This window comes from Anabrus simplex, chromosome 3 (assembly GCF_040414725.1).
Source record: "Anabrus simplex isolate iqAnaSimp1 chromosome 3, ASM4041472v1, whole genome shotgun sequence".
NCBI lineage: Eukaryota > Metazoa > Arthropoda > Insecta > Orthoptera > Tettigoniidae > Anabrus > Anabrus simplex.
Genome location: NC_090267.1, coordinates 393,839,007 through 393,860,228, shown reverse-complemented (window position 1 = coordinate 393,860,228; position 21,222 = coordinate 393,839,007). Strand labels below are relative to the sequence as shown.

Here is a 21,222-nt window from a genome sequence, read left to right as displayed (position 1 = left end):
AAAGAACAAATGGTTGACTCGGAATATGAAGAGCATGTTCTCGCTACTCCCTCCCATTTAAAGTCTGGAGTCTTAACATTCCAGCTCTCTAAACCTACATGTATGCCTTTGCTGGCAGGACCTAGTGTTTACAGTGCACTATGTCTTCTGGTATGGGCTAGAGCAATTTTGTTACTTTCATAAATCTGTCTCTGTCTTATCCTTGGCTTTGACAATATGAAAGTGACTGAGGTATGAGTGATGCTGGTAATGCCAATCCTTATGCAGCCAGTCCCTGCTATGAATGGTGTGAAAATGTTGCTCATAGGGTCGGTTGGTGTATGCATTTCAGTGGGCTTGGCAGACTGATATGTAATAGCATCTCTGGCTCGGTGAGGAAAGCAACAGGAAACTACCTCACTCATCATTTCCCTAGTACGCCTCTTCAGTGATGCCTAGGCCATCTATGACAGCTGATGGCAGAGTTGTTGAGGATCCAACCAGCGGCATCCCTGATGGACTGAACATACATACATACATACAAACCTACATGTGTGAATATACACTCGTGCAAACCAAAGAACTCTTATCTATAAATAAAGACTGTGAGACGGTTAGGCAGCGGCCCTGTGGCGCAATGGATAACGCGTCTGACTACGGATCAGAAGATTCCAGGTTCGAATCCTGGCAGGGTCGGGTTCCATATTTTTATGTTCCAACGTTCCTCATAATCAAATGCACTATTTGGCCAAAAGTATAATCACACAGGCGACTTGCAATTAGTCATTGTCCTATACTTTTATTCATTATTAAAATATAGGGGGGCCGATGATCTAACTGTTAGGTCCCTTTAAACAACAAACATCATCATCATCATCAAGAACATCAAAATAGAGCGATGCATAGGATTATTATTCCTTCTTTCTTTCTCAATCTGTTCACCCACCATGGTTGGTTTTTCCCTCGGACTCAGCGAGGGATCCCACCTCTACCGTCTCAAGTGTAGTGCCCTAGAGCGTTGAAACTGTGGGTCGGGGGAATACAACAGGGAAGGAGCACCAGACCTCGCCCAGGCGGCCTCACCTTCTACGCCGAGCAGGGGCCTTGTTGGGGGGATGGGAAGATTAGAAGGGATAGACAAGGAAGAGGGAAGGAAGCGATCACGGCCTTAAGTGAGATGATATCCCGGCATTTGCCTGAAGGAGAAGTGGGAAACCACGGAAAACCATTCGAGGATGGCTGCGGAGGGAATCGACCCACCCACCCCTACCGAGTTGACTTCCCAAGGCTGAGTGGATCCCGTTCCAGCCCTCGTACCACTTTTAAAATTTCGTGGCAGAGCCGTGAATCGAACCCGAGCCTTCGGGGGTGGCAGCTAATCACACTAACCACTACACCACAGAGGCGGAGGATTATTATTATTATTATTATTATTATTATTATTATTATTATTATTATTATTATTATTATTATTATTATCAATGCGAAATACCATTCAAGAAGATTTTCTATTTGTCTTTCAAATTAGCAGGTCGTTTCTCTTCCGTGTCAGTAGGTGAACTGGGTGTTAGCACTACAGTTGAGACGTGACAAGTCACTCGTGCTGACATTAAATATCTGGGCGACGTATCTCCGACAGGGCGTATCCACTTGCCAACCAGAAGGCAACACCTCCGAATCCATTATCGGAACAGGTTATCAACAATCTTTGAACAGCTGTCGACCTACATTCGAAAACAGTGAGCTTTACGTAGTCTGTCTGGTCTTCTTCGAGAAAATCAAGTCGCTTTTACAGAAGGAAAAGGCAGTGTTTAGATCAATCTTGTATACTTTGTAACTTCAGATATTTTCGGTCATCAACCTGGAGAACTTCTTGTCGTTGCTACTACCGTACCTGTTTTTCTTTTCACGAGCGTGTATGTTACGTCTGTATGCCAACCGTCCGGGTCTGTTTTTTCTAGAGGTTTAACGTCACGCTAACACGTCGAATGCATTTCAGCGACGGAATGATGGGAAAGGGCTATGATTGGGAAGGTAGCAGCTGTGGCCTAAATTAAGGTACAGCCCTAGCACTTACCCTGGTGTGAAAATGGGAAACTACGAGAAACCATCCTCAGGCCTGCCGACGGTAGGGTTCGAACCCACTATCTCCCGAATACTGGATACTGGCCGCAGTTAAGCGACTGCTGCTATCGAGCTCGGGGAGAGAATTCTGGTGCGAAGAATTACGAAACATTTATTTCGGAAAATATCGTGACATCTACACAATAAATGGCTTCAAAGCCTCATTCGGGAGGGTAGAGCGGATTGTCAGATTTCCAAGAAGTCCAGAATCTTCTTCTTTTTTCTTCTTCTTCTTCATCTGTTTACCCTCCAGGGTCGGTTTTTTCCTCGGACTGAGCGAGGTATCCCACTTCTACCGCTTCAAGGATAGTGTCCTGGAGCTTCAGACTCTGGGTAGGGTGAAACACCTGGGGAGGAGGACCACTACCTCAGCAGGGGCCTTGTAGGGGGATGGGGAGTTTGGAAGGGATGGACAAGGAAGAGAGAAGGAAGTGGCCGTAGCCTTAAATTAGGTACCATCGTGGCATTTGCCTGGAGGAGAAGTGGGAAACCACGGAAAACCACCTCGAGGATAGCTGTGGAGGGAATCAAACTCCCCTCTACTCAGTTGACCTCCCGAGGCTGAGTGGACCCCGTTCCAGGCCTCATACCACTTTTAAAATTTCGTAGCATAGACGGGAATCGAACCCGGGCCTAAGGAGTGGCAGCTAATCACACTAACCACTACACCACAGAGGGAGACAACGTATAATTTACTTCTTGAAATAAAATTGTTGTAATCGTTACATTCTAGTAATTGATATACATCTCACGGAAGTAGAAAAGCGGACAAATAAATTATGAAAAAAAAAATGCTATAAAAATAAATATGTCATTTAACTCAAAATGAGCGTTGGTTGGGATATACCATTATTATTTTAAGCTCCTCAGTTTACCTACCTTGGTAGTATTACTGCTACTGTTGCAGACACAGATCAAGATATCAACTAGCGAACTGGAAGGCGTCATCCGTCTTTCAGTGTCAGTTTGGTCAACTGCTGTCATAAGTATAACCACAAAAGCAAAGGATCAGACTGAGACAGGTCGATGAAAGTATCAAACTTGTTCTTACTCGTACTAGAAGATATTGTTTGGGTCATCCAACCATAGACTGGTTTGATGCAGCCCTCCTTGCCACCCTATCATGTGCTAACCATGTCATTTCTACGTAACTACTACATCCAACATCTACTCTAATCTGCTTGTCACATTCATACCTTGGTCTACCCCTACCGTTTTTACCCCGTACACTTCCCTCAAAACCCAACTGAACAAGTCCTGGGTGACCGAGCTCGATAGCTGCAGTCGTTTAAGTGCGGAAAGTATCCAGTATTCGGGAGATAGTAGGTTCGAACCCCACTGTCGGCAGCCCTGAAAATGGTTTTCCGTGGTTTCCCATTTTCACACCAGGCAAATGCTGGGGCTGTACCTTACTTAAGGCCACGGCCGCTTCCTTCCCACTCCTAGCCCTTCCCTGTCCCATCGTCGCCGTAAGACCTATCTGTGTCATTGCGACGTAAAACAACTAGCAAAAAAAAAAAGTCCTGGGTGACTTAAGATGTGTCCTGTCACTCTATCTCTTATTCTGGTCAAATTTATCCTGATCGATCTCCTCTCACCGATTCGAATCATTATCTCTTCATTCGTGATTCGATCTACCCATCTCACCTTCAGCATTCTTCTGTAACACCACATTTCAAAAGCTTCTATTCCCTTTCTTTCTGAGCTAGTTATCGTGAGTGTCACACTTTCATACAATGCCACGCTCCATACGAAAGTCTTAAGAAATATTTTTTCTAATTCCTATATCAATGTTTGAAGTGAGCTAATTTCTTTCTTAAGAAAGGCCTACGTTGCTTGTGCTAGACTGTATTTTATATTCTCCCTATTTCTGCCATCGTTAGTTATTTTACTACCCAAGTAACAATATTAATCTCCTTGCGTTGAGACTTCATTTCCTAAACTAATATTTCCTGCATCACCTGACTTCATTCGACTGCAGTCCGTTACTTTTGTTTTTTAACCTATTTATTTTCATCCTGTACTCTTTCCCCAAGGCTTGTTAGTACGATTCAGAAATTTCTCCAGATTTTCTGCAGTCTCAGATAAAATAACAAGATCATCAGCAAATCTCAGAGTTTGGATTTCCTCTCCTTGGATTGAGATTCCCTTTCCACATTCCTATTTGATTTCATTTACCGCCTGTTTTATACAAACATGGAAAAGTAGATGGAACAAAATGCAGCCTTGCCTGACTCCTTTCTGGATTGCTGCTTCTTTTTGTAAGTCCTCTATTCTGCCTTTCTCGGTATCAGATCCCGATCACTTCACCTTCACCAAAAGATACAGAGCCTTTTAACAGAATATCTTACCAAAAAATGGGTATTAGGACCAAAACAAGGCACACCACAGAAAATAGGTCTGAAGTATTAGAGTGAACAAAGTAAAAACACAGGTCACTAATGAAATGGCTAACTGTCGATAAAGAGAATAAATGAGCAGTGCTAAATTATTTGTACATGTCACTTATAGTTTGCTCGCCTCAGTGGTGTAGCGGTTAGTGATATGAGGCCTAGCTGCCAACCCCAGAGGCCCGAGTTTGATTACCAGCTTTGCCAAAAAATTTGAAAAAGTGGTATGAGGGCTGGAAGGGGGTGAGCTCAGCCTCGGGAGGTCAGCTGAGTAGAGGTGGGTTCGATTCGCTTCTCAGTCATTCTGGAAGTGGTTTCCCGTGGTTTCCCGCTTCTACTCCAGGCAAATACCGCAACGGTACCTAACTTAAGGCCACAGACGCTTCCTTCCCCTTTCTTTTTCTAGCCCTTCCAATCTTCCCATCCCTCCACAAGACTCCTGTTCAGCATAGCAGTTGAAGCCGCCTGGACGCGGTACTGGTGTTCCTCACCAGTTTTATCCCCCGATCCAAAGTCTCACGCTCCAGGACACTGCCCTTGAGGCGGTAGAGGTGGCATCCCTCGCTGAGTCCGAGGAAATAAACCAACCCTGGAGGGTAAACAGATTGAGAAAGAAAGAAAGAAAGAAAGAAAGAAAGAAAGAAAGAAAGAAAGAAAGAAAGAAAAAGAAAGTATAGTTTGCACAGTATTCTGTAAATTATGTACATATTGTTGTTAATAAATCCGTACGTAATTGTGTTAATAATAATAATTGTACCGGGCGGTACACCTCTACACCGTTTATTTAAAAGTTGCGCCAGTTGAAACTCCTCTTCTGGAGGAAGGTTGAACTTTATCTACTCTATTAATTCTCTACTTTCTCAGAAGATGTCACCACGTGGAAAATTTTGAGTTTTTGAACTGTGTCACTTTTGATGTGTTTTTGTTTCGCTTGAAGTAAGAAGTGTGAACTTTCTCTTCTAGAGGACACTACTGAAGATCAACAATAGTGCACCCTAGTGCGGAGTCAAAGAACTATTTTGTTGGAGAAATTTTTATTTCAAAAGTTTGTGTTTTGTTAAATTTCTTTCTGTTATTGTTTAAGTTGGCTGTATACCCCTCTTTTTCCCCTTGTTTTAGATTTATCCAATCCCGAATTTCTGTTAGTAATTTCTGACCAATCTAGTGTATCTTCCCCCAACTTGTATCTGTTGCGGGGTCCTATCCAATAAAAACATTGTGGGCGGGTGTTTTCATTCCCCTAACGCCTAGAAACTTCCGCGAGAGTATATAAACTGCTGATTTTAGGGTCTCCGGGCCACTTCTGTTCCATCTTTCAGTGTGTTAAGTACATAGCAGGAGGCGGGAAGCGCCTCTTTCCTCGGCAGCGATCTACTACCAGGTAATGGCCTATTAATAACTTCTTTTCTTGCTAGGTCGGCAGTTTAACTCTCGCGGCGGGTTCGAAGCGTTTTCCATCATGTAACCTTTTCCTAAAATGTAACTACTCTTTTCTTCTATTCTCTTGTAAAGCTACATTATGGGATAGAGAGTGCTAACCCTCTCGAGCTCCCACTCATATTGTTTTGAGGTGAACTTATTTTTCACAACCTATTCTTCGATAACGTAAAACTATTGTTCCTTTCTTAAGTCACCTCTGTAGTATGGGATTAGCCCTTGCATCAGTGGCCTAAGAGCCAAAAATAGGTCTTTAAAACAAGTGTATTAGGAGTGCAAGTTCGCCTCCTCTCAAATTGTTATTTTCGAGGTCATTTAATTAACATTCTTTTCGTTTAATAGACCTCAGTAGATTGGGTATTTTACCCCTGTGTTATGTCCGTTGAGGACAGCTTGAAAGGTGGAGTTTAGTGTGGCCTGGGAGAGGCCTAAATTGGAGAGCGTGTGGCTCTTTTAAAAATTGTATGTTGTATGCCTCGAGGAGGTTTTTCAGTGTAATTTGGAGCAAGGGCTCCTAGGTATGAATGGGGTTTTCTGCCCCTCTGTTAAAATTGTGTTTGGGATAAAACTGAGCTGATTGCCCAAGCATTGTGGATTCGGGGCTCGAAGCCCAACTTCTGTAAATATTGTAACTACCTTTTTTGACTTGCTACTCTGTAACTGCCATGCTTGTTACTTATTTATTTTCAAAAGAAAATATAACCTTATTAAATTTTAAATTTTGTTTACATGCACTATATTTTCGTAGCTTGAGATCCATTCACGCCCGCACCTTCTTTCACCTCTATCTACCACGGAAAAGTCCGTAACAAGTGGTAGCAGAGCGTGGTTGAATGGGTCTCAATTTTGCCCCTCTTGACGGTTAAACATTGCTTTAATTCAAACTCTAACCATTTTCTCAGTTGCTGGCATTTGTGAGTTTTTCAAAATCGTTCTGTCATCATGCCCGGCCCTCGCGATGTTCTCCTCCTTAACTATTTGCGCAAAGAGGAGTTGATATACGAGTTAACTATCAGAAATGTTCAATCTGGAGGCACGGTTGCAATAGACACTAACAAGCTTAGAGAGTCCCTTGATTTGCCCATTTCCATCCCCAATTTGGGAGAGAAAGAAATTGATGACTCTCTTTCCACGATCGTCGAGAATATTACTGGGCTAGCATCTGTAGTTAGTTTTTTTGATGAAAATGATCCGTCTCCTAATCAAATTAAGCGTGTGCAAGGCAGACTATATCACTTTTCAAATAGAGTTAATGATCTGTTGTCTCTAAAGGTGAATGACGTTCAGAGGAAGGAAGCTAATACGCTCCTTGAAACTATTTCTGAATTGTCTAGTAAAGTCACTCTATTGTTAACTGGGGAAATTCCTCCCAAATCTGATCTACCCACTATAGTGAATGTAGGTAGCGAGGAAGAGTCTCCTAAGGGAGAAGTAAATAGGAAAACCCCCTCTGCTCAAACTATCTCTGCCCCATTGGACAACGAGTCTGAACGCCGTGCATCGTTGGGTAACATCCGTTCTGAATTAACTTCGTTGCCATTGAAACCTTTACCTACTATGTCACCCGGGTTTAGTAGCTTGCCTCATCCATTGGCAATGTTGCTAAGAGGTATCTCTAAGTTTTCTGTCAACACCACCAGTGAAGTTATTTCATTTTTAAGATTTTTAGTTGAATTTCAGGATCACGCCCTTGTGTTTTCTCTTTCCCCTTGTCAGATTTTGCAAATTATCTATCCGTACGCTATTGGTGTTCTCTCAGATAAAATAGTAAGAGCCATTGCTGAACAGTCATCTATTGAGGATTTTCACGCACACTTGCTTGCAAATTTCATTCCTGCCCGCGCGAGGTCGTCTCTGATTCAGAAATACTATTATCGAGTACAGAGGTTGGATGAAAACTTGGCTGATTTCATACAGGACATTAAGTTTTACACTAGAGTGTTTGCCCTTCATTTTCCTGAAGATCAGATTGTACAGGCTATTGTAGAGGGAATTTCACCTCCCTATAGGTCATATTTGTGTTTCGCGGCGTGCCCGCAAACTTTCTCTGAACTTGAAGCATTGGCCGTTTCAGCGGAAGGAGTTAGATACGCCGATTCTTTGCGTGTCGCGAAAGAACCCCCGCCTTCCTTTAGTAACACTCGGCCTCCACCTCGCCGACCAGTCAATCCCCGTAAATGTTATGCTTGCGGGTCGCCTGACCATCTGCGCGACAAGTGTCCACTGATCAAGTCAAGTGGGACTAGGAATGGAGCCGGGTCATCACAAGGCTGTTTTAAGTGCGGGGCCTTCTCACATATCGCCAAGAATTGCCCAAACTCAAATAGCACCCCCTCCTGCTCAACTTCTGGTGCAAATTCCATCTATGCCAATAATAAAAAGTGACTAGTGGCTTCGGTTGAGTCGACTAATCCATCTTCCCGAGACTCAGCCCCCAGTAAACAGATTGTAAATGCAGAGAACGATCAGCCTTCAAATTCATCTTTTGAATGCCCTAAAGAATGTCTTAGGATTGCGGCGGATACCCCCGCACCTGTTCCTTTTCTTAAGATTGAGTTAAATAACGAGCCTATAACAGCTCTATTAGATTCAGGCAGTGTTTGTTCCATTATTTCGGCTGAATGGTACTCGAAATTGAAATCTGTTTGTAAACTACCTGTCTATGACTCTTCTCCTATTCAATATGTTTCGGCTAATTCATCTCCATTAGAAATTCTAGGTTCCGTACTGGTCAAAATTCGTATTTTTAAATTTACATGGAAAATTAAACTGTTTGTGGCTAAGCACTTGTCTTGCCCCATCATACTGGGAGCGGACTTTATTTCTCACACTGGTCTTGTGCTCGATCTCCAGTCTAGGTCGTGCACATTCAAATTTGCGTCCAATTGTAATATTCCCTTGTTAAAGTGTAATTCTGTATCATGTTCATCTATTTCGCCTACCCAGGATGAGACGTTGTTAGACCTTAGACATCTACCTGAGGAGCAGGCTGATAGTATTCGCAAACTGTGTCAGTCGTTTCCCGAGGTGTTCTCTGATACTCTTGGTGTTACTGACCTTATTGAATACAAAATTGAGGTCACGGATTCGATTCCTGTCCGTTTTCCACCATATAGACTATCTCCACCTAAAATGAAGGCTCTAAAAGAAATTATCGAGCAGATGTTGAAGGATGGTATTATTAGGCCCTCTAAGTCGGCGTATTCATCGCCTATTTTTCTAGTCCCGAAACCCCAAGGAGGCTTCAGGCCTGTCATTGATTACAGGGCTCTCAATCGGAAGGTGGTGTTGCAATCTGTGCCCCTTCCTGACCTTCATTCTTGTTTTTCATGGTTTCGTAAGGCCAAGTTCTTCACTATCTTGGACTTAAATCAGGCCTATAATCAAATTCCCCTTGCCGAAGAGTCTAAACACCTTACAGCGTTTGCCACGGACTGGAATTTATATGAATACAACCGCGTGCCTTTCGGGCTCCCTACGGGAGCAGCTGTGCTCACTAGGCTACTAGATAGGGTCTTCTCCGACATCAAATTCGAGTACTTATATCACTACTTAGATGATGTCGTATTTTCAGAGACTTTTGAAGAACATCTAGATCATCTGCGAGAAGTTCTCGATCGCCTTCGTAAGGCTGGGTTAACTGTTAAGTTGTCCAAGGTTGCCTTTGCTAAGCCCTCTATGTCATTCCTAGGGCATATTGTGTCACCCGATGGTGTAGCAGTCGATCATTCTAGAACACAGGCCATCCGTGATTTTAAACCTCCCAAGGACATTAAAGGTATCGCCAGGTTCATTGGTATGGTGAATTTCTTCAGGAAGTTTATTCCTAACTTCGCTAAAAGAGCGGCGCCCTTAAACCTTCTTCGTAGGAAAGGCATCAAATTCGAGTGGGGACCTTCTCAACAAGCCGCTTTTGAAGACCTTAAATTAGCTCTCTGTAATGCCCCTGTACTTGCTATGCCTGATTTCTCGAAGAAATTCATCGTCCAAACGGACGCGTCGTCGTCAGCTGTAGCTGCAGTCCTTCTTCAAGAGACTGAACTAGGGAGGCGACCCATCGCCTATGCATCTAGGACATTGTCAGCTCAAGAAGCCAAGTATTCCATCTATGAGCTCGAAGGTTTGGCAGTTTTATTTGCCTTAGAAAAGTTCCGTCTCTATCTGGAACATGTCAAATTCGACCTGGAGACAGATAACCAAGCCTTAAGCTGGGTCTTAGGTAGGCCGCGTCGTACTGGTCGTATAGCCCGTTGGGCCATCCGTATTTCTGCCTTCCAATTCAATGTCAGGCATATCAGAGGTACCGAAAATGTTGTTGCTGATGGACTCAGCCGTATGTTTTCTAACGACGTCGAGACCCAGGAACCGGTCGACAGTTCATCACCTTCCGAGTCCATACTATCTAAGGTTAATGCCATCTTAACAGATGCTCCCATGCTTTTTAGGGATATTGTGAAATACCAACATGAAGATCCGACGCTGGCTCCGATAATGGAAACCCTTTCTTCTGGGGAACATGTTGTCCCTTATGTTCTGAGGAATGGTGTTTTATGTTGCCCTTCGAGGCATGACAAGTTGATGAAAGTTGTCGTTCCAGCTGTTCTCGTGCCTATGATCTTCAAATACTATCATGAGACCCCATTGGGGGGGCATCTGGGTATCTTTAAAACTCGTGAAAAGATTCGTGAAATGTTCATCTGGAAAGGTATGGACGGTGAAATCCGTGAACTTGTAAAAGCTTGTAAATCTTGTTTGCTCAGTAAACCCACCATGTCCACCAAGGTAGGCCTTTTGTCTTCGCATCAAGCGTCGCGCCCCATGGAACGTCTGTATATCGATTATGTAGGACCCTTCCCCCAGTCAAAGGGTAATGCTAATAAGTTCATCTTTGTGTGCGTAGATGGTTTTACTAGATTTTCCTGGTTATTTCCGACTAAGCTGGCTACCGCTCAGTCCACCATTACCTGCTTAAATTCTATTTTTGCTTCTTTTGGTCCGTGTCAATATATTGTATCTGATAATGCTAAGGCTTTTACATCTAATTTATTTCGTAAATTCTGTTTTGACTTATCAATATCTCATGTAACTACTTCTGCTTATTACCCGCAATCATCTCTGGCTGAACGGGTTAACCGTAATCTCAGGTCCGCTCTCATTGCTTATCATCATGAAGATCCTTCCAGGTGGGACACGTCCCTGCATTGGTTAGCTTTTGCTTTGAATTCGGCGGTTCATGAATCTCACAAGTTTACTCCAGTTTCTTTGATGTTTAAGTTTGTTCCCAACACGCCGCTCTCTAACCTCTGGTCTCTGAGTGACATTCTGCCCGAGACAATAGATCCGGATAATATTAAAGATCTTTGGAAGAAGGCTAAAGCCAATCTTAAGGTATCTCATGAAAAGGTTAGGGAAAGGTATGATCGTGGACGGAGACCCACCCCTTTAAAGGTAGGTGACCAAGTAATGGTCAAAAATTTTGTTCCCGCGGGCAAGCTTGCCCCCAGATTTCAGGAGCCTTGTATCATTCTCGATTTTCTTACGCCGGTTACCTTATTGTTAAGTAATCCAGCCACCGAGAGGATATTTAGAGTTCACCTGTCCCAGGTGAAGCCGGTGTAATTTCTGTGTTAACTTGCTTTATATTATTTTGAAAGGATATGAAGGTTATATTTTTTTGAGTTTCATTTTTAAGGCATTCTGCACTACCTATAATATTTTGTTTCAGATGTAAGCATTTTTGTAAAACCTGTCCCGACCCGTTAAACTGCCATTCTGTCCTTTCCACGGCCATTACCACGCTCCCGTCTCCTGCTCCACTACACTCAGTGGCTGGCTTAGATGAAATGCCATGGATATCTGCACGCCGCTGGCCCCTCAATCTCTTTACATGCCTGTGCCCTTAAAAGAAATATGATGGTCCAACACAATTCTGCCGCCTAGCTTAATGTTTCAGTGCCCCCGCAGCCGCGCGGCGCCGTGCAGCAACTGGAGCCAAGGTCGGGCCCCCTCGGCCCCAGCGAGGACGACATGTGCACGGCGAGCCGGAGCTCTCCTCCCGGCTAAGGCTGATGTGCGGCGCACGACCTGCTACTTGCCCGCAGCCTGTATATGTTCACCGCGGGCGCGGCGTGCTTCAACACCTCTGCTCCCCTCATAGTGCGGGCGAGCGGTATCTCAGGGTACTTGAGGGGTCCGAGCGGCCTCCTTTGGACGCAAGCTGTAACGGCCGGTCTGGCCATCCAACTTAGCCTACATCAACTACATAGACATTCCTGTTCAACCTTAATACCGTCACTTGGGAATTCAACAGCAATATTTGGTGGACCGTGCAAAAATTTTTCTTCACTTTTAAGTATTAAAAGTTTATCTTCAGAAATTCAAATTCTACAAACTTAAAGACTTTCATTCACCTGCAACAACAACATTTTGAAACTGAATTAAGAAATCTTGTAAATGCTTCTGCTATCTATCAACATCATTACTTGGACTTTGTTTCAAACTGATTTCATGTGTCACCCCTGGAGGAACTTTTGGGGGGGGAGGTCTGTACCGGGCGGTACACCTCTACACCGTTTATTTAAAAGTTGCGCCAGTTGAAACTCCTCTTCTGGAGGAAGGTTGAACTTTATCTACTCTATTAATTCTCTACTTTCTCAGAAGATGTCACCACGTGGAAAATTTTGAGTTTTTGAACTGTGTCACTTTTGATGTGTTTTTGTTTCGCTTGAAGTAAGAAGTGTGAACTTTCTCTTCTAGAGGACACTACTGAAGATCAACAATAGTGCACCCTAGTGCGGAGTCAAAGAACTATTTTGTTGGAGAAATTTTTATTTCAAAAGTTTGTGTTTTGTTAAATTTCTTTCTGTTATTGTTTAAGTTGGCTGTATACCCCTCTTTTTCCCCTTGTTTTAGATTTATCCAATCCCGAATTTCTGTTAGTAATTTCTGACCAATCTAGTGTATCTTCCCCCAACTTGTATCTGTTGCGGGGTCCTATCCAATAAAAACATTGTGGGCGGGTGTTTTCATTCCCCTAACGCCTAGAAACTTCCGCGAGAGTATATAAACTGCTGATTTTAGGGTCTCCGGGCCACTTCTGTTCCATCTTTCAGTGTGTTAAGTACATAGCAGGAGGCGGGAAGCGCCTCTTTCCTCGGCAGCGATCTACTACCAGGTAATGGCCTATTAATAACTTCTTTTCTTGCTAGGTCGGCAGTTTAACTCTCGCGGCGGGTTCGAAGCGTTTTCCATCATGTAACCTTTTCCTAAAATGTAACTACTCTTTTCTTCTATTCTCTTGTAAAGCTACATTATGGGATAGAGAGTGCTAACCCTCTCGAGCTCCCACTCATATTGTTTTGAGGTGAACTTATTTTTCACAACCTATTCTTCGATAACGTAAAACTATTGTTCCTTTCTTAAGTCACCTCTGTAGTATGGGATTAGCCCTTGCATCAGTGGCCTAAGAGCCAAAAATAGGTCTTTAAAACAAGTGTATTAGGAGTGCAAGTTCGCCTCCTCTCAAATTGTTATTTTCGAGGTCATTTAATTAACATTCTTTTCGTTTAATAGACCTCAGTAGATTGGGTATTTTACCCCTGTGTTATGTCCGTTGAGGACAGCTTGAAAGGTGGAGTTTAGTGTGGCCTGGGAGAGGCCTAAATTGGAGAGCGTGTGGCTCTTTTAAAAATTGTATGTTGTATGCCTCGAGGAGGTTTTTCAGTGTAATTTGGAGCAAGGGCTCCTAGGTATGAATGGGGTTTTCTGCCCCTCTGTTAAAATTGTGTTTGGGATAAAACTGAGCTGATTGCCCAAGCATTGTGGATTCGGGGCTCGAAGCCCAACTTCTGTAAATATTGTAACTACCTTTTTTGACTTGCTACTCTGTAACTGCCATGCTTGTTATTTATTTTCAAAAGAAAATATAACCTTATTAAATTTTAAATTTTGTTTACATGCACTATATTTTCGTAGCTTGAGATCCATTCACGCCCGCACCTTCTTTCACCTCTATCTACCACGGAAAAGTCCGTAACAATAATAATAATAATAATAATAATAATAATAATAATAATAATAATAATAATAATAATAATAATCAACAGGTACTGTAAATGCTGGGGCTGTATCTTAATTAAGGCCACGGCCGCTTCCTTCCCACTCCAAAACCTTTCCTATTGTATCGTCAACATAAGACTTATCTGTGTCGGTGCGGCACAAAGCAGGTATGTAAAACTAATAGTAATTTCACAACTTCATAAGATCATGTGACTCGAAGGGGTCTTTCACCTATTTGCCAGTTTTCTGGTTTGTTGTTGTATAAGAGTTAGGATGAGAGAGCCCTTGAACGTTTAAGTCCTCTCGCAGGAGTGTTAACAAAACATGTCAATAGACTTTCAAGGTTATATTTGACGAAATACACATTCTGAGAAATACCGTGACAATTACAGTTCCAGAGTGTTTGTCAAATGACATCTATGGCGACATTCGAGGACATTTTTAATGAAGGAAAGCGGTTGGGTAATGGGGAGCATTACGCACAGGCAAGAAACTCTCTTGTGACCTTATTTTTTCACCTAATCATGGAGAAAGTTATCAACTTTTTCCCAAATATTTAACTGCCTCTTGCTCCTTAGGTTCATTCTCGCGGTTTTATTCAATTTTAGAAATTATTTCTAACGAGATTTGCGACACGCGAGTGACGTCAACCATAACTTCTCGTCAAGTCAGTCGTGGTTCGAATACCAGCCAATCTATTTATCGAAACATTAGCCACGTGCTGGTAATCCGGATTTTACGTAGATTGCTGATTAATTTTAGAGTCCGGGGACATAATGATCAACAGCTCCTTCACTTAGTGACCATGATCGTTAAGTTTATATGGTCTAACAATTTGATTAGCCTGTTGCTGAGAAAAAAAAATCACCATCATCATGTTGGTCAGCAGGGTAGGAGACGAGGTGGTAAACAATTTCTAATCACTAGATTGCGTGCTGAAAGCCTGGATACAATTCCAAACATCTCCACGGAGTTCATATGGAGTGAAGGCATATGACGCTCTTGATAGTGACTCGTCCATCGGTTGGAGTCGTTCAGCCTTGAACAGACCCCTTGGAGTTATTCGACAGGAACAGGGTATGACCCAACAGCGGTTTTTTTTTTTTTTGCTAGTTGCTTTACGTCGCACCGACACAGATAGGTCTTATGGCGACGATGGGACAGGAAAGGTCTAGGAGTTGGAAGGAAGCGGCCGTGGCCTTAATTAAGGTACAGCCCCAGCATTTGCCTGGTGTGAAAATGGGAAACCACGGAAAACCATCTTCAGGACTGCCGACCGTGGGGCTCAAACCCACGATCTCCCGGATGCAAGCTCACAGCCGCGCGCCCCTGCGCGCACGGCCAACTCGCCCGGTAACAGCGGGTTTCACGCATTCCGTACTTCGTTATCATCATCATTGTACCTCGGATTTTTAGGTGCTAAAAATGTTATTTTAGATGCTTACAACAGGCTCTCAAGTATGAAAACATATGTTCTAAAAATATGTTTTAGGCAGCTTAAATTTTTTGTATTTTAATTGGCATGAATTATTATAGTCCGCTCCTGTGGTGTAGTGATTAGCGTGATTAGCTGCCACCCCCGGAGGCCCGGGTTCGATTCCCGGCTCTGCCACGAAATTTTAAAAGTGGTACGAGGCCTGGAACGGGGTCCACTCAGCCTCGGGAGGTCAACTGAGTAGAGGTGGGTTCGATTCCCGTGGTTTTCCGTGGTTTCCCACTTCTCCTCCAGGCGAATGCCGGGATGGTACCTAACTTAAGGCCACGGCCGCTTCCTTCCCTCTTCCTTGCCTATCCCTTCCAATCTTCCCATCCCTCCACAAGGCCCCTGTTCAGCATAGCAGGTGAGGCCGCCTGGGCGAGGTACTGGTCATACTCCCCAGTTGTATCCTCCGACCAAGAGTCTGAAGCTCAAGGACACTGCCCTTGAGGCGGTAGAGGTGGGATCCCTCGCTAAGTCCGAGGTAAAAAACCGAACCTGGAGGATAAACAGATGATGATGATTATGATGATGAATTATTATAAGACTTTTATTTCGCTAAACATTGATAATAACTCACTAGGGGGAAATATAAAATGAATTCCACTCACCTCTTTGTTGCAAATGTCACACAATATAATTTTACTATCCTTTGTGAAATGGTGGAACTCCTCTAACCATTATTTAATTAAAAACGTCTTGGAAGCCGATACTTTAGGCATAATTAATACAATGACCGAACGGAAACGCTGAATTGTTTTCACAGAATAAAATGGAGGGTTTTGTTTCTTGTAGGTCAATATACACTGCCTCCAACCTCGTGACAGACTACGGGCGTGCTTACTACAGGAGGTTTTTAAGGAGTTCGGGGGAGTGTGGTTTGCAGCTTTCCGATTGTAAGATTTTGTTTGTGAAGTATTTCAAGAATATACTGTTCAAGATACTGAAAATGAATAGGCAAATATTTTAGTTTCTCGGAGAAAATTAAAAGTATGTTTAATCGTTTTAGAGATAAAATATAGTAATTATAGGAATATAGGCAAATGTATGTTCAAAAACAATGTTATTGACTTTACGTCCCACTAACTACTTTTCCGGTTTTCAGAAACTCTAAGGTGCCGGAATGTAGTCCCACAAGTTATTTTACGTGCCAGTAAATATGCCGACATGAGAGTGTCGTATTTGAACACCTACTACTGGAGTGAGCCAGGATCGAACCTACCAAGTTGGGGTCGGTCCGACTCGTTGGCTGAACGGTCAGCGTACGGGCCTTCGGTTCAGAGGGTCCCGGGTTCGATTCCCGGCCGGGTTGGAGATTTTTAACCTTCATTGGTTAATTCCAATGGCCCGGGGACTGGGTGTTTGTGCTGTCCCCAACATCCCTGCAACTCACACACCACACGTAACACTATCCTCCACCACAATAACACGCAGTTACCTACACATGGCAGATGCCGCCCACCCTCATCGGAGGGTCTGCCTTACAAGGGCTGCACTCAGCTAAAAATAGCCACACGAAATTTAAAAAAAAAGGTTGGGGTCAGAAGGAAAAGATAGGTTCTTAAGTCAATTTAGACATTTTAGGCACTATAGGACCACCATCTATAACCGTATAGTCCGCCTCCATGGCTAAATGGTTAGCGTGCTGGCCTTTGGTCACAGGAGTCCCCGGTTCGATTCCCGGCAGGGTCGGGAATTTTAGCCGTAATTGGCTAATTCCGCTGGCACGGGGACTGGGTGTCTGTGTCGTCTTCATCATCATTTCATACTCATCACGACGCGCAGGTTGCCTACGGGAGTCACCTGCGCCTGGTGAGCCGAAATCCTCGGACACATCCCGGCACTAAAAGCCATACGCCATTTCATTTCATTATTACCTTATAAATACATGAAACGTGTAAATACAACTTCATTTTAAGTTACTTCTTCAGGCCAAAATAGGTTTCTGCCGAAAATCCGAGGTCTAATCATCATCATCATCATCATCATCATCATCATCATCATTATCATCATCATCATCATCATTATCATCATCATCATCAACTCAACTCACCTTCAGGCATCAAATAGAAAGACCTGTACGAAACGAGCCGAAGATGTCCTCGGACACTCCCGGCACTAAAAGCGTAAGATAAATAAATAAATAAATTAATTAATTAATTAATTAAATAAATAAATAAATATAAATAAATCCGAGGTCTAATCATCATCGTCAACTCACACTCAGTCATCAAACAGAAATACCTGTACGAAACGAGGCGAGCATGTCCTCGAACACTCCTGGCACTAAAAGCGTAAGCTAAATAAATAAATAAATAAATAAATAAATAAATAAATAAATAAATAAATAAATAAATAAATAAATAAATAAATAAAATAACATAAAATAAAATAAAATTAATTTCGCATATCTCTCTTCGAAACAGATAGTAATGGACTGTTGAAAAACAGGCAAGCTTATAGTTTTACTATGTGATCATAACGACAAACCCACAAACGTGACTATTCATTTCAAATATCCCACGAGCGTTGGCCGGGACTCAGTCTACGGTCACCTTGGTGTGAAGCCATGGACAATGCCGCTCGGCTATCACATCCCTAAGTCTGTGAGTATGTATGTCTATCATCTTTACTGCCAATACGGTGGTTCAAGGAATGGTTCATTTCGAGTAGGTTTGTCATTCTCTAGTCTTTTGTTGTGGTGAACAATGGACAGTGCAGTTTCAACTTCCGTAAAATAAATGTGTGTTTTTGAGTCATCAGTCCATAGACTGGTTTGATGCAGCTTCCATGCCACCCTACCCTATGCTAACCTTTTTATTTCTACGTAACTTTTGCATCCTACATCTGCTCTAATCTGCCTGTCATATTCATACCTTGGTCTACCCCTAGCGTTCTTACCACCTACACTTCCTTCAAAAACCAACTGAACAAGTCCTGGGTGTCTTAAGATGTGTCCTATCATTCTATCTCTTCTTCTCGTCAAATTTAGACATCGATCTCCTCACGCCAATTCGATTCAGTATCTCATCATTCGTGATCCGATCTATCCATCTCACCTTCAGCATCCTTCTGTAACACCACATTTCAAAAGCTTCTATTCTCTTTCTTTCTGAGCTAGTTATCGTCCATGTATCACTTCCATACAATGCCACGCTCCATACGAAAGTCTTCAAAAACATCTTTCTAATTCCTATCTCAATGTTTGAAGTGAGCAAATTTCTTTTCTTAAGAAAGCTCTTCCTTGCTTGTGCTAATCTGCATTTTATTTCCTCTTTACTTCTGCCACCAATAGTTATTTTACTACCCAAGCAACAATATTCATGTACTTCCTTTAAGACTTCATTTCCTAATCTAATATTTCCTACATCACCTACCTTCGTTCGACTGCACTCCATTACTTTTGTTTTGGACTTATTTATTTTCATCTTGTGCTCCTTATCCAAGACTTCGTCCATACCATTCAGCAACTTCTCAAGATCTTCTGCATTCTCAGATAAAATAACAATATCATCGGCAAATCTCAAGGTTTTGATTTCCTCTCCTTGGATTGTGATCCCGAAACATGTTTATCACGCAGTTCTAAACAGTGAATGCAGAAGTGTTTGCAAGAGTTTAAAATAATTACCTGATTATTTAACAAATATTCAAACTCTACTTGTTCTAGTAGTTAGCTCAAAGAGATAACTGTCACTGTAAACGGACGTCCGTCGTATTGACTGTATAACACGTGGTTATGCCTAGTTATCCGTATGTGTCACGTATTTCCGAAGAGACAGGTGATATGAGGTGTACCGATACCGATGCGCCCTTAGCTCTGTCGGTCTTATTCGTGTGTGTTTGTATGTTTGAGGTTAGAGACACTTTTGAGATAATGTTAATGTATTATTGTTTAGGTTTATTAGGTGTGTTTTAGGTGTGGTTTTAGTGTAAGTGTGTGGTGCAGTTAGATCGACGTTGTTACACTTGGTTGGCTGACACAGCTTTTAATCTGAGATGCGGTATGTGGTAGACCTGAGCGGTCACCCATACAGGTACTGACCATGCCCGATATTGCTTTCGAGGTTGCATCGAGAAACGAAATTTAGCTTAGTAGACCAAGCCCTCCAGTGATGTGTAAAGTTTCTGGAATTTAATTTATTTATTTATCGTCGTTGCTATGTGATAATTTTCTTGGAGAAATACTGACCCGCAGCACTTATATTATGAAGAGCAAGAATTTCTTGATAATATTCGCACAGTATTTAATATTAGGTGACAGAATTTTACCGAAGAAAGTTCTAAGCTGAAATGTTTCACACAGTGATTTTTGTTGGCGCAACGACGAAGATATCTGAAATGAAATGTCGTATGGCTTTTAGTGCCGGGATATCCCAGGACGGGTTCGGCTCGCCAGGTGCAGGTCTTTCTATTTGACGCCCGTAGGCGATCTGCGCGTCATGATGGGGATGAAATGATGATGAGGACAACACATATACCCAGCCCCCGTGCCATTGGAATTAACCAATTAAGGTTAAAATCCCCGACCCGGCCGGGAATCGAACCCGGGACCCTCTGAACCGAAGGCCAGTACGCTGACCGTTCAGCCAACGAGTCGGACATGAAGATATCTATTTATCATCGACGATGGAGCCATGTTGAAACACTGAATTTCATGAGCCATACGGTTAGGCGACATTAGCGTGGTCCGTATTGATACAGGCGACGTTGAGGCGTTCATTTCAAGATCACAAAGAAGACTTGAGTCTATCCAGGTCGTTACTGATTTCTGAAATGTGTGCCGATCAGCGTCCTGTCATATTTTTTCCATACATAGAGGTTTATTTTAGGTTAGACACCTTATTGAGTACTCTCATTTCCATTTTTACAGAATCCGTTTAACAGTTCTCCAATTTAGTCCGCTTAACAATACTCAAAATATTTTATTGAGATAGAAGCAAAGAAAATTTTGAAGAATAATTATAATAAAAGTCCGCCTCTGTGGTGTAGTGGTTAGCGTGATTAGCTGCCACCTCCGGAGGCCCGGGTTCGATTCCCGGCTCTGCCACGAAATTTGAAAAGTGGTACGAGGGCTGGAACGGGGTCCACTCAGCCTCGGGAGGTCAAGTGAGTAGAGGTGGGTTCGATTCGCACCTCAGCCATCCTGGAAGTGGTTTTCCGTGGTTTCCCACTTCTCCTCCAGGCAAATGCCGGGATGGTACCTAACTTAAGGCCACGGCCTCTTCCTTGCCTATCCCTTCCAATCTTCCCATCCCTCCACAAGGCCCCTTTTCAGCATAGCAGGTGAGGCCGCCTGGGCGAGGTACTGGTCATACTCCCCAGTTGTATCCCCCGACCAAGAGTCTGAAGCTCCAGGACACTGCCCTTGAGGCGGTAGAGGTGGGATCCCTCGCTAAGTCCGGGGGGAAAACCGAACCTGGAGGGTAAACAGATGATGATGATGATGAATTATAATAAAAGCTATTCTAGGCTGTTGGTGCCGCCCTTAGGAATACATTCAAGATAGGAAGCAATCCTTTGAGAACAGTACTAAAAAACTCATTCTCCTGTTCGAAACATTAAACCGTCGATGGAAGTGTTATTGTGTTATGTTCCTAAATTGGCCAGCCTGATTGAAGCAATCAACTCTGGCTTGACCCCGTTAATTCAGCTAATGTGTACAGTAGTAAAGGACTCGACAGATTCGGACAAGACATCAACGAGAAGCGTGACCAGACAAATGATAATATGTAGAACAATATGCTCTTAGGAAATATG

The 21,222-nt window shown here is 42.9% G+C and overlaps 1 non-coding gene across 1 annotated transcript; it reads left to right on the top strand.

Moving 5' to 3' along the window:
• The first annotated feature begins 602 nt into the window (after positions 1-602).
• TRNAR-ACG (transfer RNA arginine (anticodon ACG)) lies at positions 603-675 on the top strand. The gene has a single exon. It is a non-coding gene; the product is annotated as a tRNA-Arg (tRNA).
• The last annotated feature ends 20,547 nt before the right edge of the window (positions 676-21,222 follow it).